The following is a 25,757-nucleotide window of genomic DNA, read 5'->3' on the forward strand; positions in this document are numbered from 1 at the left end:
TTTGGGAATGTGAAACCAATTCCAAGGTGAGTGCAGATTTATAGTATGAAGCTATTGACAGTGCTACACTGATTAACAACTTTTACAAAGGAAAATGGTTTCTGTATTCAGAAAATATAAATTGATTAATGCAGATAAATTTAATATGTTTGAGTTTCAATTGTGACCTTTGAGAATAAGGAAAATCTTTCTACAAATTAATCTGTTTGGAAGTTCTGTCTTTTATTTGCCATCCTCGTTTTTTTTTGTTCTTTCCAGTTGATAAACTACGATTTCTATAATATGTAGATTCCATTCAATGGACTAACTGAAAACTGTACTGTCAGTTGGAAGGAACACATATGATGGGATGAGTTGCCTTTGTTTTCTAATAATGTGAACTAATGTCATTGAATTGCTGGTAAGACAACAAAGTCCCGTGGACTTTCTCTCGTAGCATTTAATTTCTAAGATGGTGAGTTTTTCTTGAGGGACAATTCACTCCATTGTTTCCACTGCCATCTCTGGGGAGTGGAAAAGAATGCCCATAGTTACCAATGATTCATGACGGTTGCGTAAATTCCATGATTTGTTTCTGAGAATGGTCTGTATTTAAGGAATGCAAGGAAAGAGCAGCTTAATTAAGAACTGGCTGAAACTGAATCTTCATGAACTTACTGCGCTATGCCCTTACTGTTGGATGTGTTTAAATTAAAGCAAGTTCAGTTCAGCCTAGGAAAGTAATAATGGAAAGGGACAATATAATTAGGGGAATAGATGCTGTTTTGTGAGCGTGAGTAATGAAGACTGTATTACCTGACTGGTGCTAGGTTTAAGAACATCTCTTCAAGGCTGAAGAGCAACCTGTAATGTGAAGGGAGGGATCCAGTTGTCATTGGCCATATTGCTCCTGGCAACATTGTTAGGACTAGAGACAAGGTTTTGCTGAAGGGTTTTGAACTGTTTGAACTGGAGTAAGTTCAAAGCAGAATTGCCAAGATAATCTCTGGATGGACAAATTGGCACAGGTAAATAACATCAGGTTTTAAATGTGTAGTTGAAGATCAGTGTGGAGGAATGAATTTTAGTTCATTGGGTACTGGCATTAACATTGTACTCCTCAACCACCTGATGAAGGAGCAGTGCTCCGAACGCTAGTGTTTCCAATTAAACCTGTTGGACTATACCTGGTGTTGTGTGATTTTTAACATTAACATTGGGGTGCGTATTCCAGTTGAATGGTCTTCACTTGGATAGTGCTGCCACCAGCGTCCAGGTGAATTGAATAACTGAAGCTGTAGAGAGGGTTCTTAGCTAATTAATGGGGAGGCAAAAGACCTCAACAGAGGGGATACATAGGGCAACTATTTGGAAAATGAATTCTATAGTGTGGCAGGAAGGAACAGTCAATACAAGTGTAAGAAAACAGCAGCAATTAGGGTGAAATGGGGGAACAGTGGGAAAAAGGCAGATTATTGGCTCTTAAAAGTGTGTAGTATTCAGAACAAAATAAATTAATTAGTGGCATAGAGTTGATGAGTATGATATTAAAGCCATTATGGAGATGCAATTCGAAGGAAATCAAAGTTGGGAACTAGATATTTAAAGATATGTGACTTTGCGAAAGGACGGGTAAAAAGGGAAGGGTGGTGGGGTAACTTTGTTGGAATGAGCTGGGATGGGTGCAATAGCATAACATCATCTTGGATTATGCAGAATCCATATGGATAGAGAGAAGAATTAATACGAGGGAATGGACATTGGGAGTAGTCTGTAGACCCCCTAGCTGTAGCTGTTCTACAGGAAAGCGAATAAGTCAGTAGATAGTGCAATACTGTAATCTTCATGGAGATCAGGAAAATCAGATTACTAAAGGTAACCATCAAGAAGAATTCATAGAATGTATTTGGACAATTTCCTGGAGCTATATGTTATAGATCCAACCAGCGATCTGGCTTTTTTAGATCAGGTAATGAATAATGAGGCAGGTTTAATAAATGATCAGAGTAAGAGGATCAGTGACAATACATAACAGAAATTAACATTCAGTTTGAGAGTGAGAAACAATTGTGCTAAACTTAAATGAGGATAATTACGTAGGGATGAGGGCTGAGTTGGCTGGACTGGACTGAAAGGAGTTCAGTAGAAAAGATGGTTTTGGAACAATGTTGCACTTTTAAGAGAGAGTTAATGACTCACATCAGAAATATATCCAAGTGACTAATACGGACGTGAGGAAGGGGATATGCCAATGTGATGAATAAGAAAATTAAGAATATATCGAATTGAATAAAAACAAGTGTCAAAGATTAATCATAAATGGAAAGTTTTGAACAACAACAGAAGACAACCAAAAAAAATGCAAAAATTAAAATGAGTGCAAGCTACCAAGTATAGGCAATCCTTGGGTTACAACTGGGTTTCGTTCTGGAGTATACTTGTAAGTTGATTTGTACACAAATGGCAGCGCAACACAATGTAATACAATATAAACTAGCCATTTGTAAGTTTGAGAAAATGTTTGCATGTCCGATGTTTAAAATTAGTATAGTATTAATGTGGGATCTCATTTGTAAGTGATGTTTATCAATCAGGGACTGTATTTCAAATAAAATAAGGCAGTAAGAACTTTAAATATATAAAAAGGAAACAAGAAAGTAAACATGGTCCAGAGAGAGAGTGTGAGAGTCTGGGGAAACAATAATCCAGAAATGGCAGAAGAATTAAAAGAATATTTTGTTACAATTTTATTGTAGAAAATATTAAAATCATTTAAAAAATAGTAAATAATCAAAGGGCCCAATGAGGAGAGACAGAATAAACAAAATAACATATCGCTAGAGAAAAGGTATAAGGGAAACCAATGGGGTTAAGTCTTCTAAACCTGATGGATTTAAAACATAGAACAGCCCTTTGGTCCATGATATCTTAATTTAAGATCAACTTAACCTACACAATCCTCAATTTATTGCCGTCAATGTGCTTGTCCAGCAGTCGCTTCAATGTCCCTAATGTCTCTGACTCTATTACCAGCACTGGCAGTGCATTCCATGCGCTCACCATTCTCTGCGTAAAGAACCTACTTCCCTCCAATCACCTTAAAATTATGACCCCCTCATGACAGTCATTTCTGCCCTGGGGAAAAGTTTCTGGCTATCTACTCTATTATGCTTCGTATTACCTTGTACATATCTATCAAGTCACCTCTCTTCCTCCTTCTCTCCAGTGTGAAAAGCCCAAGCTCATTCAGCCTCTCTTCATAAGACAAGTCCTCCAATCCAGGCAGCATCCTGGTAAATCTCCTCTGCTCCCTAGGATTTTAAAAGAAGTAGATACTAGGATAGAGGGTGCACTGGTAATCATCTTCCTAGAATTCTAGATTCTGGAAAAGCCCCAGAGGAAAACTGCCAATAAGAACATATGAAGTAGAAGTAGAAGCAGGAGTAGGCCGTCCAGCCCTTTGAGCCTGTTCCGCCATTCAATAAGATTGTGGCTGATGTTTTCTCAGATCCACTTAACCGCGCTCTCACCATATCCCTTAATTCCTTTAATAAGAACGAGGAGCAGTACCCATCTTAAAAGGAGGAAGATGAAAAAAGCAGGTAATTTTAAGCCAGTTCGCTTAACATCTGTCTTTGGGAAAGTGTTAGTCTGTTAGAAATTATGGAATATCAGGCCATGTAGAAACCCAATATGTTATCAAGCACAGTCAACATGGCTTCATGAAAGGGAAGTCATGCCTGGGCAAATTTATTATAGTGTTTTGAGGAGATAAATAAAGGGGCACCAGTGAAGATAATATTTGGATTTCCAAAAGGCATTCAATCAGGTACCATACAGAAGGCTACTCAATAAGATAAGAGCCCATGATATTGGAGGTAGTATCATTGCATGGATCGAGGATTGGCCAACTATTAAAGACTGAGGGTTTGGGTAAGGGTGGCGTTTTCAGGATGGTGACTTGTTACTAGCGGAGTGCCACAGGGATCAGTGTTAGAGCCACAATTGTGTGCAATATATATTGATGGGTTGGATGGCAGAAGAAAATCCACTATCATCAAGTTTGTAGATGACACACACAGTCTACAGAAGATTATGGACACACTGAGTAGGCAGAATTTAGCAAATGGAATATAATGTGGAAAAATGTGAGATTATGTGCTCAGGCAAGAAGAATAGAAGGGCTGAATATTATTTATTATTATGCTAATATAAAGACATGATAATGGAAAATTTGAAAAATGTTGACAGGATTAGATAAAGTCAGTCTGGTTTAATAAAAGGGAAATTATACTTAACCAATCCATTGCATGTTTTGAGGATATAACTAGTAAAGTGGATGAGAGAGAACCAATGGATATTGTATATTTCGATTTCTAAAAGACTTTTAATGTGTACCCCCATAAGAGGATAGTGTTCAAAATGAAAGCATATGGATTTGGGGGTAATATACTGACTTGAATTGAAAATTACTTGACAGACAGGAAGCAGAAAATGGGAATAAATAGATCTTTTTCCTTATAGCAGGCAGGGATTAGTGGTATACCACAGGGATCAGTGCTTGAAGGGATGTCTATAACAAATTGTATGAGGGAACCAAATGTAATATTTCCAAGTTTGCTGACAACACAAAACCTGGTGGGATTAAGAGTTGTGAGAAGGATGCAAGGAGGCTTCAGGGCATTCTAGACAATTCGAGTGTGTGGGTAAACTAATGATAGATGCAGTGTATATTGATTGATTTTATTTATTATCACGTGTACCGAAGTACAGTGAAAATCTTTGTTTATGAGCAATACAGGCTGGTCATAGTAAGCAAGAATGTACAGAACAAAAGGTTTAGATGGAGGCATACAGGTAACATTTTCACAGGGTGTACAAGAGAGAGCAACAGTAACAAAATCAGAATTATTTGAGGCTAGAGAGTCCATTCAATAGTTTAATAATGGCTGGGATGAACGTGTCCCTGAACCTACTGGTGTACGTGTTCAGGTTTCTGTATCTTCTGCCTGAAGAAAGAGGTCATTACTGGGATCCAAAGGGTTATGTGGATAAATGTGAAGTTATATGCTTCAATGTGAAAAATATAAAAGAGCTGTATTATTTAAATGATGATCTATTGGGAAATGTGGATGTACAAAGGTATCCGGTTGTTTTTGTACTCCAATTAATGAAAGTAAACAGGCAGGAACAGGCAAGCAGTTAGGAAGGAAAATGGTACATTGGCCTGTAAGCTATTACTTTTCATTTTCTCATACTCTTAAACTATCAAAATGGTACCAGATATGGCAACAAATGAAAGTTTTTCACTGTATTTTATTGTATTTCACTGTAAAATATGTGACAATAAATTATTCAGTCATTCATTGCAAAAGGATCTGAGTTTAGAAGTAGGGATATATTATACAGTTATACAGGGCCTTGGTGAGACTGCATCTTAAGTATTGTGTGCAGTTTTGGTCTCTCTACCAAAGAAGGGATGTACTTGCCATAGAAGGAGTATAGCAGATCTTCACTGGTCTGATACTAGGGTTGGTAGGACTGTCCAATGAGGAGACATTGGTTCAACTGAGCCTGAATTCACTAGGGTTTAAAAGAATGAGAGGGAATGTGATTGAAATGTATACAATTCTAGCAGGGCTAGACAGACAAGATGCACGGAGGATGTTTCCCCTGGCTGGAGTTTCTAGAACCAGGAGTCATAGGATATAAGGTAGGCCATTTAGGACTGAAATGAGGAAACATGGCTTCAATCAGAGAGTGGTCAACCTGTGAAATTTGTTATCACAGACATCTGTGGAGGCCAGATCGCCTAATATCTTCGGGAAAGAGATTGGTAATTTTTCAGATGTTAAAAGCATTAAGGTGTGTGGAGAGAAAACAGAAACATGATGTTGAAATAGAGGCCATTCACCATGATCATTTTGAATGGTGAAGTAGACTCAAAGGGCTGAATGGCCTACTACTGCTTCAAGTCTCTATGCCAATTTAAATGAGGAAAGACTGGGCCAACAGAAATGGACAGAAGACTTGGTTGCAGGAAACCGAGAGAAATTGGAATGATCCAATAAATATTATTCAGAATCTGTGAATTGAACTGTGAATTTGACTTGGATAAAGGTGTTTCTTTGAGGATATTTGGACTCTGATAAAGCAGTGTTTTCTTACCATGGAACAGTGAACAATCCATGTGCTAGAAAACAGGAAGATCACAAGAAAAGGAGGTGGAAGATTCTTTATTCTGAGGCTTAGAGATTTTCATTGCATTCTTAACTAGAATAGTGTGTATCACCATGAAACCAGAGTGAAAGCTTTCATGGAATGTGGGTCAAAACTAATGGGGAAGGCAAATCAATTGCAAAGGTTGATGTCCGTGTACAAACAGTAACAAAATATTGTGTGGAGACAGGAAATATGATATAAGTCAAACAAAAACTGGACCAAAATGATTATGTTCATGAGAAAGTATGCACAGTAGGATTTTAAATTACTACTTTGGAGTAAGCCTTGGGACTAGAGAAAGTAAGCCAATTTACTGAGGTGGCTAGAATAGTAAGAGAAACCAATTTTAAAATAATAAGGCAAAAAAGTAGTGACAGTTTTGGTTTTAAAAACATGATGGTGCTAAGGCAAGGAATGCCAAGTAGTTAAATGAAAAAAAAACTAAGTTATTTAAGGACAATTTTGATAAAAATTGAGTTATGATTGAGTAACTTGACTGTACAAACTAAAATCTGATTGGAAGCATTAATAATGATGGGCAAGCATATTACAACAGCTATATAAAAAGACTGCATTAGTTTCGGTGGGAGTAAGAATTAGATATTCCAAACCAAAGCAATTTCAAAACACGCATAAAAAGATAGTAGCATTAATAAAGAATTCTATCACAGTACTTTGGACTTTTTATTGTAATTATAATAAATTACAGAATAGCCTTAATTGTTATACATCCCTGACAAAAGAACTTGACTTTAAGGTAAATCAGCTCAGTGATTGATATTTGGTCTTGTTTTAATAATGTTAATTGTGTACTTTACAAAAGATTGGTGAAGTGAACGTGGTTGTGTCTGTAGAATTTTACCCTGCAATTCGTATCACAAGATAATTCATAGTTATGACCCTCAAGTATACAGGTAAATAATAGTAAGCTGCTAATCATCAGGAGTAGTAGGAATGATTTACAGAAAACACTGGGATGCTGCTAACCTACAAAGAAAATCTAAATTGCCTATTTTTAATTGATCAGAATGGATGAACAATTTAGCGATTGTGATAATGTACATCAAGTTAAAATTAACATTAAAATAAAGAATGACAACTAATTTAAAATACAAGTTTATTAACTGGAATAAAGCAAAAAGAAATCAAAGAGAAACAAATCTGGTTCCAATTAATGCCTGTAAAGCTAATAGATCTGTAGTATGATTCTTCAAATATTATATGCTGCAAAGGATGTGCCGTGTATTCCTATAAAACAAAAAGTCAGGCATTAAAGATTCAAGTTTCATGAATAAATGGATTAAAATTAAATTGGTTTGGAAAAGGGAGGCATTTAAAAAGACTAGAGATAATATTTAAAGAAATTAATGGCAAACTTAAATTTAGGCAAAATGGAAAAGGAGATTAAAAAGGCTATAAATTAACAGATGATACTTTTGAATAAAATTTAACAGCAGTTTATTCATTCAGGAATGGAGGAGAAATCTGATTGTGGAGGATGATAGAAAACTGGAGATATTAAATAAATGTTTTGTGTAAGGCTTTAAAGATGATGACGACAGTTTGAATGTAGTTGTACTCAAGGAAAGGAATTCAGAGTCATAGAGCTGTACAGCACGGAAACTGGCCCTTCAGTCCAGCTCGGAGAGAGTGAGGTCTGCAGATGCTGGAGATCAGAGCTGAAAATGTGTTGCTGGAAACGCGCAACAGGTCAGGCAGCATCCAGGGAACAGGAGAATCGATGTTTCGGGCATAAGCCCTGAAGAAGGGCTTATGCCCGAAACATCGATTCTCCTGTTCCCTGGATGCTGCCTGACCTGCTGCGCGTTTCCAGCAACACATTTTCAGCTTCAGTCCAGCTCGTCCATGCTGACCAGACATCATAATCTAATCTAATTCCATTTGCCAGCACTTGATTTACATCTCTCTAAACCCTTCCTATTCATATATCCATCCAGATGCATTTTAAATATTGCAATTGTACCAGCCTCCACCACTTCCTCTGGCAGCTTATCCCACCCTCTGTGTGAAAATGTTGCCCTCTAGTTCTGGACTCCCCACCCCAGTGAAAAGACCTTGTCTATTTATCCTATCCGTGCCCCTCACGGTTTTATAAACCTTAATAAGGTCACCCCTCAGGCTCCGATGCTCCAGAGAAAACAGCCTCAGCCTATTCAGCCTCTCCCCATAACTCAAATCCTCCAAAGCTGGCAACATCCTTGTAAATCTTTTCTGAACCCTTCCAAGTTTCAAAACATCCTTCCAATAGGAAGGAGACCAGAATTTTGCACAATATTCCAAAAGTGGCCTAACCAATGTACTGTGCAGCCAGATGACCTCCCAACTCCTATACTCAGTGCTCTGAACAATTAAGGAAAGCATATCAAATGCCTTCTTCACTATCCTATCTACCGGCAATTTTACTTTCAAGGAGCTATGAACCTGCAAGGTCTCTTTGTTCAGCAACGCTCCCCAGGACCTTACCATTATGTGTATGCGTTCTGCTCTGATTTGCTTTTTGATGGAATAAGTAACAGTTTTTAGGCCATTTGTACTCTTGGCTGTTATTGGAAGCCAGAAAGAAGATTGTTTTACTCACAGACACTTGTCCCCACAATAGTTCTTGCCTTTCTACTTCCTTCTTGAAAAGATCATCGTAAACACACATTTGATTAAACATTAAGTTACCTGTCCCAACGACTATTCAAAATGGCTCTGTTTTCATTTTATCTTTATTTTTCACTATATAAAGCGACTTGGGAAATTTTTGTGTATTAATCCTGCTATGTGAGTGAAAACTCTTGCTTAGTTTCTCAATGTAGCTTATATCTTTCAGGGTACTGGAGCTCAACAACTCGACAGACGTTTCAAATTTCAGCAGATCCTTTTTATCCTTAATGCAAGGATCTGTTTTCATAAGAAACCTGTTGTCTCCTGTGAAGTACAGCATGGTCTTTGCTGGAGCACAGGTTAAGCAATGATCCCTTTTGTGATGGGATGTACACTAGAAATTGTACAGTATTCCAGAAATACTCCTGATCTCTCTACAGTCTGAAGAAAAATGAGCTAGTACGGGTTGGAAATTCCCAGTTCTAGGAAGAAACACAAATCAGAACACAAATAAATTAATTCACTGGCCGTGCACTTTGAGATATTCATTGATTTGTAAGCAATGCTCAAACAGTTTTAAAATGACAATCTCTGAATGCCATTAATATTCATAATCTCAGTGCATACATCTGTAAAGATAAACTTTAGCTTGAGAGAGCTAACAACTGATCTTCTTCCTTTTTAAAGAATACAGCAAGAAAAATAACTGGTCAGGTCAGACTTGACCCTTGCATTTTTTGGGATTTATTAAGCAAAGTGCTAGAAAGGGTGGAATGTTATTTTCAAAGCAACCATAGCAGTCAGTCAAAAATCTACTTCAAAGCAAAATCTATACACATTGATATGTGGATTGTACTGAGTAATTTTATCACTGAGAGACACCAGCTAATGCTCATAGAGTGATTTAAACAGTTTGGTGCTAACCTGTTTTTAACTGTTTTAACCAAGAATTGCCAGCGTAGATCACAATATATACCTGATAAAGAGAGAGCATTTTTAATGGTTTGGTACTTAAGTTCCCAACTGGGCTGGCCAGACTGATTTGGAGAAGGGAGGCGGGAGTAGTGGAGAGGAGGCTAAATCATGAACTGGTGATGTATGCAATACATTTTTTTCCTCTATAGTGACACTGTAGCGCTTGGGATAATTCAAGACTGTCTTCAAAATTCAGGTATCCCATGTAGGATTCCAGAGTTCAAGAGGTATTAGCATTCTTTGGTGCAAAAGTAATTCAGACATATAGATCCCAATGCTATGGAGAAATAAAGCACAGCAAATAATAAACCTCAACCCCTTTCTCCCGACTCCACTTCAAGGTTCCTACATTTAGTTCTTGTCTGCTTTTTCTTGTAGTGAGGTCCTCAAGAGATTTTGGATCCTAATTTAGAAGGAATAAATGGCAAAAGTGACCATTGATACTCCTAAGTCAATCAGTGAATTGGAGGTGGGATGGGATATATGGGAGGATTTGTGTCAGGCACAATTTAAAACAGTCAGTTCACACTGTATTTAGTCTGAGTTTCAGTGTCTTTACTGACCATAGCCATAGAACTCATGACACTATGGCAAAGTCTCCTGACTAAAGTAATATTAATTGTCTGGAGCAGCGTAATGAATTGAGAACAGTTACATACAAAGCAGAGTCAAAACTCAATTCCTAAGTATCACCAGGGGAGTGGTAATGTTATTGGACTGCTTCTCCAGTAGGTCAGTTCTTTTAGACCAGCATGTTATGGCACCAACTAGTCAGCAGGCTATATTAGACTGGGTTTTGACCAATGGAATAGGATTTATTACTGACCTTGTAATGAAAGTGCCCCTGAGTAGCAGCGACTACAACATGATTGGACCATACTAGTCTAAAACACCCGATCTCGTCTGATCTTAGAAGCTAAGTGAACTCAAACCTGGTCCTCAGACCTTGGAAGGGAAAATTTTTGCATATAATTTAAGGGAGAGAAGTGTGGGTCCAAGAATACTACTTTGAGTTTAAACAAAGGTAATTATGAGGGCATGAAAGCAGAGCTAGCAATTTAAACTAGCTGTTTAGGTTAAGGGATAAGACCATAAGACATAGGAGCGGAAGTAAGGCCATTCGGTCCATCGAGTCCACTCCGCCAGTCAATCATGGCTGATGTGTATTTCAACTCCACTTACCCGCATTCTCCCCGTAGCCCTTAATTCCTTGTGACATCAAGAATTTATCAATTTCTGCCTTGAAGACATTTAGCGTCCCAGCCTCCACTGCACTCTGTGGCAATGAATTCCACAGGCCCACCACTCTGGCTGAAGAAATGTCTCCGCATTTCTGTTCTGAATTTACCCCCTCTAATTCTAAGGCTGTGTACACGGGTCCTAGTCTCCTCGCCTAACGGAAACAATTTCCTAGCGTCCACCCTCTCCAAGCCATGTATTATCTTGTAAGTTTCTATTAGATCTCCCCTTAATCTTCTAAACTCCAATGAATACAATCCCAGGATCCTCAGCCGTTCCTCATATGTTAGACCTACCATTCCAGGGATCATCCGTGTGAATCTCCGCCGGACACGCTCCAGTGCCAGTATGTCCTTCCTGAGGTGTGGGGACCAAAACTGGATTCAGTACTCCACATGAGGCCAAACCAGAGCTTTATAAAGTCTCAGTAGCACAACAGTGCTTTAATATTCCAACCCTCTTGAGATAATTGACAACATTGCATTCGCTTTCTTAATCACGGACTCAACCTGCATGTTTATCTTTAGAGAATCCTCAACTAGCACTCCCAGATCCCTCTGTACTTTGGCTTTACGAATTTTCTCACCGTTTAGAAAGTAGTCCATGCTTCTATTCTTTTTTCCAAAGTGCAAGACCTCGCATTTGCTCACATTGAACTCCATCAGCCATTTCCTGGACCACTCCTCCAAACTGTCTAGTTCCTTCTGCAGCCTCCCCACTTCCTCAGTACTACCTGCCTGTCCACCTAACTTTGTATCATCAGCAAACATCGCTAGAATGCCCCCAGTCCCTTCATCCAGACCATTAATATATAATGTGAACAGCTGTGGCCCCAACACTGAACCCTGCGGAACACCGCTTGTCACCGGCTGCCATTCCGAAAAAGAACCTTTTATCCCAACTCTCTGTCAGACAGCCAATCCTCAATCCATACTAGTAGCTCACCTCGAACACCATGGGCCCTCACCTTGCTCAACAGCCTCCCGTGTGGCACCTTATCAAAGGCCTTTTGGAACTCTAGGTAGACCACATCCACTGGGTTTCCCCGGTCTAACCTACTTGTCACTACTTCAAAGAACTCCAACAGGTTTGTCAGACACGACTTCCCCTTACTAAATCCATGTTGACTTATTCTAATCCGACCCTGCTCTTCCAAGAATTTAGAAACCTCATCCTTAATGATGGATTCTAGAATTTTACCGACAACCGAGGTTAGGCTAATTGGCCTATAATTTTCCATCTTTTGTCTTGATTCTTTCTTGAACCATGGGGTTACAACAGCGATCTTCCAATCATCCGGGGCTTTCCCTGACTCCAGTGACTTTTGAAAGATCTCAACCAACACCTCCGCTATTTCCTCAGCCACCTCCCTCAGAACTCTAGATGTAGCCCATCGGGGCCAGGAGATTTATCAATTTTAAGACCTTTTAGCTTTTCTAGCACTTTCTCTTTTGTAATGGCAATCATACTCAACTCAGCCCCCTGACTCCCTTTAATTGTTGGGATATTACTCATGTCTTCCACTGTGAAGACTGATGCAAAGTACTTATTAAGTTCTCCTGCTATTTCCTTATCTCCCATCACGAGGCTTCCAGCATCAGTTTGAAGTGGCCCAATGTCTACTTTTGCCTGTCGTTTGTTTCTTATGTATTGAAAGAAACTTTTACTATCATTTCTAATATTACTGACTAGCCTACCTTCATATTTGATCCTCTCCTTCCTTATTTCTCTCTTTGTTATCCTCTGTTTGTTTTTGTAGCTTTCCCAATCTTCTGATTTCCCAGTGCTCTTGGCCACTTTATAGGCTCTCTCTTTTTCTTTCATAGATTTCCTGACTTCCTTTGTCAGCCATGGCTCTCTAATCCCTCCCCGGATAATCTTTCTCTTCTTGGGGATGAACCTCTGTACAGTGTCCTCAATTATACCCACAAACTCCTGCCATTTTTGCTCTACTGTCTTCCCCGCTAGGCTCTGCTTCCAGTCTATTTTCGTCAGTTCCTCTCTCATGCCCTCATAATTACCTTTATTTAACTGTAACACCATTACATCCGATTTTGCCTTCTCTCTTTCAAACTGCAGACTGAACTCTACCATATTATGAACGCTGCTTCCTAAGTGTTCCCTTACTTTAAGATTTTTTATGAAGTCTGGTTCATTACATAGCACTAGGTCCAGAATAGCCTGCTCCCTTGTGGGCTCCATGACAAGCTGTTCCAAAAAGCCATCCTGTAAGCATTGCATGAATTCCCTTTCTTTGGATCCACTGGCAACATTATTAACCCAGTCCACCTGCATATTGAAGTCTCACATGATCACTGTGACCTTGCCTTTCTGACATGCCTTCTCTATTTCCCGATACATGTTGCACCCCTGGCCCTGACCACTGTTAGGAGGTCTGTACATAACTCCCACTATGGTTTTTTTGCCTTTGTGTTTCAATAGAGTTGCAGTGGCAAACATTGAAGGGGATAATCCAGAAAATGCAAAGTTGATACAGTCCAACAAATAAGAAAAAAATCGAAGGAATCAGCCCACATCCGTGGGTAATTTAAAAAGTCAAAAATCATATCAAACTGAAAGAAAAAACATAATCGTACAAAGATAGGTGGCAGATCAGAAGATTAGACAAAATACAAAAACGACAAAGAACTTGATTGAGTTTTTTGAAGTAGTAACGAAGAAGATTGATGAGGGCAGAGCGGAGGACATGATCTATATGGACTTCAGTAAGGTGTTTGACACATGGTAGACTGGATAGGAAGGTTAGATCTCATGGAATACAGGGAGAACCATCCATTTGGATACAGAACTGGTTTGAAGATAGAAAACAGAGGGTGATGGTGGAGGGTTGCTTTTTAGACAGGAGCTCTTGACCACTCTTGTGGCACAAGGGTCAGTGCTGGGTCCACTACTTTTCGTCATTTATATAAATGATTTGAATGTGAACATAGGAGTTATACTTAGTAAGTTTGCAGGTGACACCAAAATTGGAGGTTAGTGGACAGTGAAGAAGGTTACCTCAGAGTATAATGGGATCTTGATCAGGTGGGCCCATAGTGTCAGATGGAATTTAATTTATCCAAATGTGAGGTGCTGCATTTTGGAAAGGCAAATCAGAGCAGGACTTATACACTTAATGATAAGATCCTGAGGCGTGTTGCTGAATAAAGAGACCTTGGAGTGCAAGATCATGGTTCCTTGAAAGTGAAGTCACTGGTAAATAGGATAGTGAAGAAGGCATTTCGTAATGTTTCCTTCATTGCTCAGAACATCGACCATAGGAGTTGGGAGGTCATGTTGTGGCTGAACAGGATGTTGGTCAGGCCACTTTTAGAGTATTGTGTGCAATTCTGATCTCCCTCATATTGGAAGGATGTTGTGAAATTTGAAAAGCTTCAGAAAAGATTTACAAGGATTTGCCAAGTCTGGAAGATTTTAGTTATAGGGAGATGCTGAATAGGTTGTGGCTGTTTTCTCTGGAGCATCTGAGGCTGAGGGGTGACCTTATGGAGGTTTATAAAATCATAAGGGGCATGAGTAGGATAAATAAGCAAGGTCATTTCCCTGGGGTGGGGAGTCCAGAACTAGAGGGCTTATGTTTAGGGTGAGAGGGGGGAAAAAAATTAAAAGATACCTAAGGGGCAACTTTTCCACGCAGAGGGTGGTACGTGCATGGGATGAGCTGCCAGAGGAAGTGCTGGAGGCTGGTACAATTACAGTATTTAAAAGGCATCTGAATGGGTGTATGAATATGAAGGGTTGAGCGGGATATGGGCCAGGTGCCGGCAAATATTTATCTTTCTGACTAATTATATGAAGATGAATAAGGTGGAAAAAATTAGACGATGAGAGAATGTTAGCCAAAATATGAAACGTGAATTCCTTCAGATATTTAAAAAGGAAAAGAGTTAACAAGATAAGTATTGGTTCCATGGAAAATGCAATTACCAGGAAAGTAGTACTAAGTAAATTGTTGGAAAAGTGAGTTGACAAGCTCCCAAATCCTGGAAGATTGCATTATATTTGAAGAAGCTAATGATACAGTTAATGCATTGGTTTTAATTTTCCAAACCTCAGTAAGATCGTTTACATTGAAAAATAGCAAACTTAACTCCTTTATTCAAAATTGAAGGAGGCAGAAAGCAGGAAGCTACAGGCCAGTTCACTTAACATCAGTTATAGGGGAAAAATTAGAATCTATTATTAAAGACATCACAATCATGAATATGTTGAGGGTTACAGGGAATGAGTAGAGGGATGGGTCTGGGTGGGATGTTCTTTGGAGTTAGGTGTGGACCTGTTGAGCCGAATGGCCTGTTTCCACACTGTAGGGATTCTATTCTATTCTCTTCTGGTTTCCCAACAAAAGTTCAGTTAAAACAAGAAACTTCAGGGCAGTGATGATTCAGCCAGACCCATGAAACCATTCCAGGTATCTCCACAATAAATAAACTTTTCACAATCCTAGAAATATTAAATATGAAGCATCTTTAAAACAGCATCCTGCATTAGACATTTATTCGAAATTCAAATACAAAAGCAACTGTTTTGTTTTTGTTTGAAATTGCTGACATTTTTTGAATTGACTAGGATACTTCAAGACTTGCTCCTTTATTTATTGCAGCTCATGTGAAACATTTGCAAAGTAGTAGTAAGTGTAGGAAAAATTCTAGCCAGTAAATTTCAGTGCTATGTTTGGACACTACATTAAAATCAAAAATTTTGATTTCAGCTTTGTTTACGCTTTTATTTTTGTGTAAAACTACTTCTGCTTAAAAAGGTGGAGACATGCGTTACTCATGAACATCTGAAGTGGATTAAGCAAAAGAGTGGTATTTTCACTATTTTTCCAATACTAATTGCAACACTTGCAACTTCTAATGCAATTAAATGTAGAAATCAAGAGGTTGCTGTCAGTGATTCTGTTGCACTGTTGAACTTCCTACTAACTGCAATTAATTACACAATGAAGGAGCAGCGCTCTGAAGGCTAGTACTTCCAAGTAAACCAGTTGGACTGTAACCTGGTGTTGTGTGATTTTTAACTTTGTCCACCACAGTCCAACACTGGCTCCTCCACATCATGGCTGCAATTAACTAGAAATCATTGAACTGATGAGAACCTGTCATTTTATGCACTTAATTTTGCTGCAAAAACTCTTGAAATAAGTTGTTTTGTTGAATGAAAGAGTGCGCGACACAGCGTTGAACCTTTTTGTTAATTAAACCAAACACCCAGAAAAGCTCACCTTGCCTCGTAATCTGTTAAAGTGACAGAGAACTCCCAAATTCCACTATTTAAAGAAAAAATATCATTTATTCTTTAACTCTAAAAGTGAACATTAAATGTCAACTATTTTCAATTCTATGCCTCCTTTCTCTTAAATGCTTGTTATCTGTCTCCAATTCTACAACAATATATTGTTCTCTTAAAAACCTGTCTTAAACTTACATCAATTTTATTTTAAAGCCACACAGCAGCTGTCATCGTTGATGTCTGTCTTCCTCTAGTTGAAGATTTTCCTGGGTCGACTTTGGTCTTTTGCTGCAAAGATGTTTCATAAGAGAAAAGTACCTTTGATAGAGAGTGTTTTGAATGGCAGTCTCTCTTCAGATGACAGTTTACTCTCTATGGCAGTTGGTCTGTGTGACTTTCAAATTGCATGCCTCTATTCACCCCCCACCCTCGAGAATTGGTTGGTTCGATGTTGGCAAAACAATAAATTCAACATCGATTTGGTCTTAGTATGCTGGGGCATAATTTAAACTGATTGGTTAAATTTGAATTGTTGTCAAAATAGCAACCAAAAACTCAAGGTTTTCTGTTTCACAGCTCAATGTTACATATTTTCATTTTACCAGTACACTCTGACACTGCTAGCTAATCATCTGACAGGTGCCTGCAAGCTTTGTGAAAAACACTATTCAATCTCTCGCAAAAGGTTCAATCTATGTTTATAGCCTTAAAGACTGATTTTATGGTTGTGGATTGTCATATTTCTCTATTTTTACAAATTCATATTTGTAAAATCATTTTAAATACTTTGACATCAACATCTCCCATAATCACATGTGTAATTTCCAATACTTATTCAAAGTCTTAGAGAGAATTGTAACAAAGTCTTAGAGAGAATTGTAAGGGATAGGATTTATGCACATCTGGATAGGAATAATGTGATCAAGGATAGTCAGCATGGTTTTGTGAAGGGCAGGTCGTGCCTCACAAACCTTATTGAATTCTTTGAAAAGGTGACTAAGGAGGTTGATGAGGGGAAAGCGGTAGATGTGGTATATATGGATTTTAGTAAGGCGTTTGATAAGGTTCCCCATGGTAGGCTACTGCAGAAAATACGGAGATATGGCATTGAGGGTGAGTTGGAGGTTTGGATTAGAAATTGGCTGGATGGAAGAAGACAGAGGGTAGTAGTTGATGGCAAAGTTTCTTCATGGAGTGCCGTCACTAGCGGTGTTCCGCAAGGATCTGTTTTGGGACCATTGCTGTTTGTCATTTTTATAAATGACCTGGAAGAGGGGTTAGAAGGTTGGGTGAGCAAGTTTGCGGATGATACGAAAGTCGGAGGAGTTGTTGACAGTGAGGAAGCATGTGGCAGGTTACAGCAGGATATAGAGAAGCTGCAGAGCTGGGCAGAAAGGTGGCAGATGGAATTCAATGTAGCTAAGTGCGAGGTGATTCACTTTGGGAAGAATAACAAAAAGATGGGGTACTGGGCTAATGGTCGGATACTTGGTAGTGTGGATGAGCAGAGGGATCTTGGTGTCCATGTACACAGATCTCTGAAAGTTGCCACCCAGGTAAATAGTGCGGTGAGGAAGGCATATGGCGTACTGGCTTTTATTGGTAGAGGAATTGAGTTCCGGAGTCCTGAGGTCATGATGCAGTTGTATAAGACTCTGGTACGGCCGCATCTGGAATATTGTGTGCAGTTTTGGTCGCCATACTATAGGAAGGATGTGGAGGCATTGGAACGGGTGCAGAGGAGGTTTACCAGGATGTTGCCTGGTATGGAAGGAAAATCGTATGAGGAAAGACTGAGGCACTTGGGGCTGTTTTCACTAGAGAAAAGAAGGTTTAGGGGTGACTTGATTGAGGTGTACAAGATGATTAGGGGGTTAGATAGGGTCGACAGTATGAACCTTTTCCCGCGTATTGAGTCGGGTATTACAAGGGGGCATAGCTTTAAATTAAGGGGGGGTAGATATAGGACTGATGTTAGGGGTAGGTTCTTCACTCAGCGAGTCGTTAGTTCATGGAATGCCCTGCCAGTAACAGTGGTGGACTCTCCATCTTTATGGGCATTTAAGAGGGCATTGGATAGGTATATGGAGGATAGTGGGTTAGTGTAGTTTAGGTGGGCTTGGATCGGCGCAACATCGAGGGCCCAAGGGCCTGTACTGCGCTGTATTCTTCTATGTTCTATGTTCTATGTTATTCTCTGTAAATTCATATTTGAAAAGGTCTTCGTATCTTGCTGATTTTCTGTCTGTAAGAATTTGTCAGCATGACAGACTGCTTACCTCACTTGATTACATCATTTACTGTCTGCCTTTAGATCCCCTTGACTTGTCAGTAAGTTTGAATTAACATCCGGGAAGGAGAAACCAAGCCCCATTAGATCACTTGATCTTTCTACAGCTTTCTTTGAAATGACAAGCATGTCACTTTGTAACATAACTGGGAATTTTCTCTTGAAATGAAAAGTTATATTCATCCAGTGATACTATTCATCCACTATTCTCATGAATGATGACATTTGTAAACATTATAATGGAAAGCTATAAATATATAGTTGATATGGGAAAATCATAGACAGTGTGTTCGCATCCACTGGGATCAAATTTGGACGTTTGCCCCACTGATGTAAAATTTCTTCTGATCATAAATGAGATACATCTTTTGGATTCTTCACTGGCACCTTTTAGTCATTTCAGTGGCTGAAACAAAAAGTGTAGAAACAACTTGTCTGCTCTTCTATATTTGGTATTATTTACTTGACACTTGTTGATGTAAACATTGGATCCCAGGCGCTTTACTCATTGTCAATCAGATGATATGCTTCTTTATAACAGCAGAGTACTAATAACAAACTGCGATTGGAAAATTAATGCAAGTAAATGTCAAACTAGAGAAACTGCATGAAATATGCAATATTTAAATATGCAGGAGACAAAATTGTAAACCTGACATTGTCTTTCTGCAGGGCTGTCCAACATCTGAAACTTGTACAGGTAATTCTCCTATAATGCTGAAGTTGCATTCCAGAAAAACCTCGCTTAATAGAAAATTGTTTAATAGAAATAATGGGGTCGTTGAGAAAAGTGGGGTTAGGGGCAGACCAGCCAAAAATAACGCAATTGCTCAAAAATCAACCAAAAGCCTAATACAAAGTATAGCAGAGCCTGAATGAATGTTTGAATCATATTTATTAATAAAACAAAAGTAAATTTAACACATTGCATTAAAAAATATTGTTAATATAGGCACAGAGGATCACCATCACTACCACCCTCAGGTGCATTTGTGGTTGCAGAAGTAGATGGCTGTGGTTGATTGTCTTCTGACTGTTTCTTTATATTGTGAGATTTGCAGGTACAAGAACAAATTAGAAAAGCAGATGTTATGTATTAAGAGTAATGCAATTCTGCAGAAATTATACATGGTTTATACAAGAATTATGCAGTGGAACTTCAATTATCCAAAGAGGAGTATTTTGTTTGGTTAATTGGATGCCGAATAACACAATGAGCCACGCATCGGGACCTTGCGATCTTGTTCAGATCATCTGACATTCGGTTAATCGAATGCTGGATAATCGCGGTTCCTCTGTTCAAGAATATTCTTGACTCAGAGGGAGAGCAATGAATATTCATTAGCTTAATTTCTGAGATGAAACTGCTTAATGTGTAATACTGTACCTTTAAAGTGCCCTGGCGGCAGCCAACATCAGCGCACACGCAAAATGGCGCAGAGACTTTGGCGATGACATTGGCGTGTGTTGTGATGATGCTGCTTCTAGCATTTAAAAGTTTGTAACATGAAACTCCAATGAAATAGTCTCATATTTTTGTCATGAAATCATTCCAAGAATGCAAGAGGATTGTGGTCAGTGTACACAACTGTCTCCAACATGAACATTAACATTGTTCGTCACATGAACATTAAAATGTTGTAAGCCTGGTACCAAACTGAATGATACTTTTTCGCTGGAAGAGTATTTTCTCTGGTGGGTGTTGGGTTTCTTTGAAAAGTAGCCAATTGGCCATTCATTTCCATCATCATCTTCCTTTAGCAGTACAGCTCCAACTCCTATATAGAGGAAACTCAATTATCCGAATATCAATTATCTGAATATCGGATTATCCGAAGGAGATCTCGAAGTCCCGATAGAAGTGTTACATCAAAGACGTGTTTCCAACACCGATTGCGTCTTTTGTTTACAGTGATTAAAAAAGATTTCAGCCTACTGAAATGTTGCCGAGAACAGCCCTGGACTGATGGGAGCCCAGGCACCGTCACCAAATGACTGACCGACCGCTCGCTCTCGCGCTCTCTCTCTCTGTCTCTCGCTTTCCCTCTCCCCACACTTTCCCTGGAGTTCTGCACACACGTGTACCCTGAACTCCTCTTCCCCAGATAATCTCTCCGACATTGTCGTGCACAGGCAAAGATGGAACCTGTCAAAAAATTGCAGTGAAAAGGGTTTTGTGTGTGTTCGCGCGCGCTATTTGGACACTCACGCCTAAAAGGCAGTGGCAGCAGCAGTTTTGTTGTTGGCATTCAGTCTGGCTGCCCCGGAGATGGCGCGGGATGGGGGCAGTGTTGGACAGGGTTTAGGGGTGGTGATGGATGGGGTTGGGCGCGCCTTGGAGTGTGGGGTTGGTTAGGTTTGGGGGATGGGGTTGGACGAGTTGGGGGCAGGCGGGGGGCACGGGGTGCGTGCGGGTGGGGTTGGGGCGGACGGGGGCATGGGTTGGACGGGATTGGGGGCAGGCAGGGGGTGGTGTTGGATGGGTGCAGGGTGGGGTCGGACGAGGAGTGCGGGGATGGGGTTGGGGCAGATGGGGGGTGGGTTTGGATGGGATTGGATGAGGGGGGCAGGGGTGGGGTCGGAGGGCGGACGGGGTAGCGGGGATGGGGGCCGGTGAGCAGGGGTGGGGTTGGACAGATTTGGAGGGGCGGGTGGGGTTGAAGGGTGGAGGGTGTGGGAGAGACGGGGCGGGTGTGGGAGGGCGGTCAAGGGTGTTGTGTTGGACTGGGTTGGAGAATGGATGGGGGTCAGGGTGGGGCCAGACGGAGGTGGGGTCAAACGGGTGTCAGGGGCTCGCGCGTGGTGTACTGCTGCATGGGGTGTGCTGCTGCCTAGTCTCCTGAATGGGTGCAGACTTAACAGAAAACTCAGCCCCAGGAGAGGCATCATATCAATTAACCGAATAATCAACTTTCCGAATGAAATAGTGCCCATCTCATTCGGATGATGGAGGTTCCTCTGTATCACTAGCATTGATTGCAACTTTGAAGGCTTTCAAAATATTTGGTGTTATTAAAACTGTTGCAGTGGTTAATACTGCTTTTAAATTGTCAAATGCCTCCTGACATTGTTCTGTCCACCAAAATTTTGTTTTCTTCTTTAGTAAACCTGTTAGCAGTGCCACCACCCTGCTGAAGTTTGGAACAAACATCTGGTGGAATCTGCTTAGTCCCTTAATCAAAGCACATCTTTCTTTGGTTGTGGAACTTCCTCGAAGGTCTTTATCTTTGCATTCATTGAGGTCAAACTTCCGTGACTGATGTTATGTCCCAAGATTGTCACCTCTGCCTTCCTGAGTTGTTTTCTTTTAGGTTATTACCAGTTTTGCTTCTCATAATCATTCAATGAGCTCTTCCAACTATACCATGTGATCTTTGCATGACTCGCTAAAGGTCATTACATCATCCAGATAAATTGTACAATTTGTTAATCTGTTCATGAGTTATTGGAATATGGCTGGTGCATTCTTCATTCCAAAGGGCACCACTTTGAATTGATATAGGCCATTTGGGGTTATAAACGCAGCAACTACTTTCGCTTTCTCTGATAAAGGTACCTGCCAATAACCACGCAGTAAGCCCAACTTTGTGATGCAAGTGGCTTGTCCAACTTTCTCTATACAGTCCTCCAATCTTGGTATTGGGCATGAGTCCAATTTTGTTTTGGTGTTGACCTTCTGATAGTCCAAACAAAATCGTTGAGTCCAATCAGGTTTGGGAACTAACACAATCGGTGAACTCCACTCACTTTGTGTCGGTTCAATGATATCTTCGTTGAGCATTGCATCCACTTTCTTCTGAATCTGTGTGACTTTGAAAGGATTAAGTCTGTGGGGGTATTGTTTAATCAGAGCAGCATTTCCTACTTCTACCTCATGCACAATAGCATTAGAACTCCCCATCTTATTCCTGTATATGTCATCATACTACTGCAACAAACCTTTCAACTGGTTCTTTGCTCCTGAGACAGTTCACTAACCTATCCCACTCCTCAAGGACTTCCTCATTATTTAACGTATTTTGAGGCACATCAAACTCTGCGACATCTGGATTTGATTAGTCACTCTCTGGCGCAGTAATTAACACCCGTTTCTCCAGTTCCCTGTCTCTATTATAAACAAGGTTTCAACATATTCATATGACATACCCCATTTAGTTTTTTCCTACCTGGCATCTTTACCAGAGAGTTTACCTAACTCAACATTTTCTCAGCTTGATAGGGATCACCAAACCATACAGTGGCTGTCATCTTTGGTGTCTTTATTCTTCCAGCTGATGATCTCCCTGGGTCGTGAAGATGTTTGATATGAAAAGGCACTTTTGATAGAGAGTGTTTCAATATCTTGGGTCTATCTCTCGATGAGAGAAAGTGAGGGCTGCAGATTCTGGAGATCAGAGCTGAAAATGTGTTGCTGGAAAAGCGCAGCAGGTCAGGCAGCATCCAAGGAACAGGAGAATCGACGCTTCGGGCATAAGCCCTTCTATCTCTCGATGGCAGTTGTTCTGTCTGCTTTTCAAAATGTCTACCTTTTTTAGATCCCCAACATTGGAACATCATTGGTTTGATGTTGGCAAAACAACAAATTCAAACTCGATTGGGTTTTAGTATCCCAGGGCATAATTTAAACTGGTTAAATTGGAATTGTTGTCAAAACAGCAACCAACTCAGGTATCTATTTCACAGCCAAATGTTACATATTTTCAATTTTCCAATACATTCTGACACTGCTCTTGTCAGCTCTCAGTGCAGAACAGCCTTCACTGTCTCTTAAAGGTACAATACCCACCTTCAACATCATAACAATAACCAGAGACTTTTTCCTAAGGTGAAAATGACTATCACGTGGGGGCATGATTTTAAGATGATTGCAGGAAGATTTAGGAGAGATATCTGAGGTAGGTTCTTTACACAGAGTGGTGGATGTGTGGAATGTACTGTCAGCAGTGGTAGGAGAGTCAGTTATTTTAGGGACTTTGAAGCGCTTCTTGGATAGACACATGGTTGATAGTAAAATGAAGGGTATATAGGTTAGTTTGATCTTGGAGTAGGATAAAAGGTTAGCACAACATCAAGAGCTGAAGGGCCTGTGCTATGAAAATTACAGATGAATGCTATGAGTGTGTGTGCGCAAGTTGGTACTGATCTTTCAAATAGGCGAAAGTGAGGACTGCAGATGCTGGAGATCAGAGTCGAAACATGTGGTGCTGGAAAAACACAGCCGGTCAGGCAGCATCCGAGGAGCAGGACAGTTGATGTTATGTCTACCTGGCATGTCACCTCCAGCCAAGCCAATAGTTGCCGCCGCCTCAGCCACTTGCTCCCCTACCGACGTCGGCTCATGCTCGAAACGTTGACTTTCCTGCTCCTTGGGTGATGCCTGACTGGCTGTGCTTTTCCAACACCACCACACTTTTCGACACTGATCTTTCAATGTAATGTCTACCTTTTGTAAAGAAATAGCAATTTTTTTAGTGTAAAAGATTGAATCATGATTTAAAGTTTGTGAATGAATGGCAGTCAAATGAATTTTAATGAAATACCTTTCAATCTTTTTTTTAAAGGCTTGTGTTTGCAGTTTCCCGCAGGATAATCATTTGTATAGCAACCTAACGTTATAGATGGCATTGCAAGTGTGTATTTGGTAGTTCCTTTAATATTCCCTCACATATGAGATCTTGTAGTTTTCCTGTAAGTTATGAAACTATGCTCGCATTCATTCCATTGAATAACTCAACCGCTGCTTTTGTAATTACAGATTGTAATTGTAAAGAAAGTCCATGCATCTGCCTGATAGATAATTTTTAAGGTTGTGTCATTCACATGAAATTTGAAACAATGACATAAATTCAATATTTTTCACAGAAATATACATCAGACTTGGTATTCCAAAGTAACAGACGTGAGACAGCTCAAGCCGTACATTTTACTGAAACTTTCCGCTGAATCCACTGTTCTTTCTATATAAATTATTGCACAATTTGGTGTTACCTTTTTTTTTAATGTCAATTTGTTTCCCCTCCTCTCAAAGCTTTGCTTATGACTGTGTCATCTGCATCACTGGCTTCTTTCTATATCTAACGAAGATGCAATTTTTTCATATATTCACATGAACAGTGAGTTTTATCAAATTCTTAAATGCTGAGTTATTACATTCTCTTCCCCTATTCTCTGATGTTTACTAATGCCTAATTCTATCAGTGGTTACTGGACATTGATCAGAAGGTCCAACTATGGTTCTCTTTACTAAACTAGGCAAATCGGAGCTAATTTTAGCGTATCTAAATCCTTTGCTGAAATCTTCATGCTCCTCAAAAGTGAAGAATGTTAATGATGGTTCATGTTTAAGGCAGAAATCCCAGGTTTGGGGCAATCAGTAGATGAGAGAAAAAACTATCTCTGTTCAATGCCAATAATACATCTTAAACTAACCAATGTACTCTCAATCATGCAGCATTTACTGTCTAATAACTTGTGTCATTGCTCAGCTTGTTCCGTCAATTGATTCATTATGGCCTTGATTCAAACATGGCCAAATGAGTTATAGAGGTGATGTGAGAGTAGCCACCCTTGACATCAAAACATTATTTGACCAAGTTGTGGCATCAAGGAGCAAAACTGGAATCCTTGGCAATCAGGGAAAAACACTTTGAAGGAGAATTCTGTCAAACTCAAAATGTTTCTCTGTCCACAGATTCTCGCAGACCTGCTGAGTTTCTTTTTAGCATTTTCTGATTTCATTACAGATTTCCAGCATCCATAGTATTTTACTTTTATTTGAGTGAAAATCTCTCCACTTGCTGAATTCAGCTAGCACAAATGAAGATGGTTGTGATTAATGCAGGTTGACCAACTCGTCTGAATACAGTACATGACTGCAGGTAGTTTTCCAGGCCTAAGCATCTTTAGTTGCTTCAGCAATGACCTTCCTCCAACATATGGTGGAAGTATTTACTGATGATTGCATAGTGTTCAATATCATTTGAAGGTCTTTATTGCTGAAACAGACCTTGCACACATGTAACAAGGCCTGGACAACATTCAGATTTGGATAGATAAGTGGAAAGTAATATTTGCACCATATATTGACCATCTCCAACAAGAGTGTCGAATCTTCACTCCTTGGCATTACCATCACTGACACACCCACTATCGTCATCCTGGGATTTGCCATTGATTAGAAACTATC

The 25,757-nt window shown here is 39.8% G+C and overlaps 1 protein-coding gene across 2 annotated transcripts in view; it reads left to right on the plus strand.

Annotated features, from left to right (window-relative positions):
- pemt (phosphatidylethanolamine N-methyltransferase) overlaps positions 1–25,757 on the plus strand; it is a 153,744-nt gene that overhangs the window by 45,992 nt on the left and 81,995 nt on the right. The window lies entirely within an intron of this gene.

Source organism: Chiloscyllium plagiosum, unplaced genomic scaffold (assembly GCF_037043375.1).
Source record: "Chiloscyllium plagiosum isolate Xiang-an unplaced genomic scaffold, Cpla_swu_hap1 HiC_scaffold_20, whole genome shotgun sequence".
Classification (NCBI taxonomy): Eukaryota; Metazoa; Chordata; class Chondrichthyes; order Orectolobiformes; family Hemiscylliidae; genus Chiloscyllium; species Chiloscyllium plagiosum.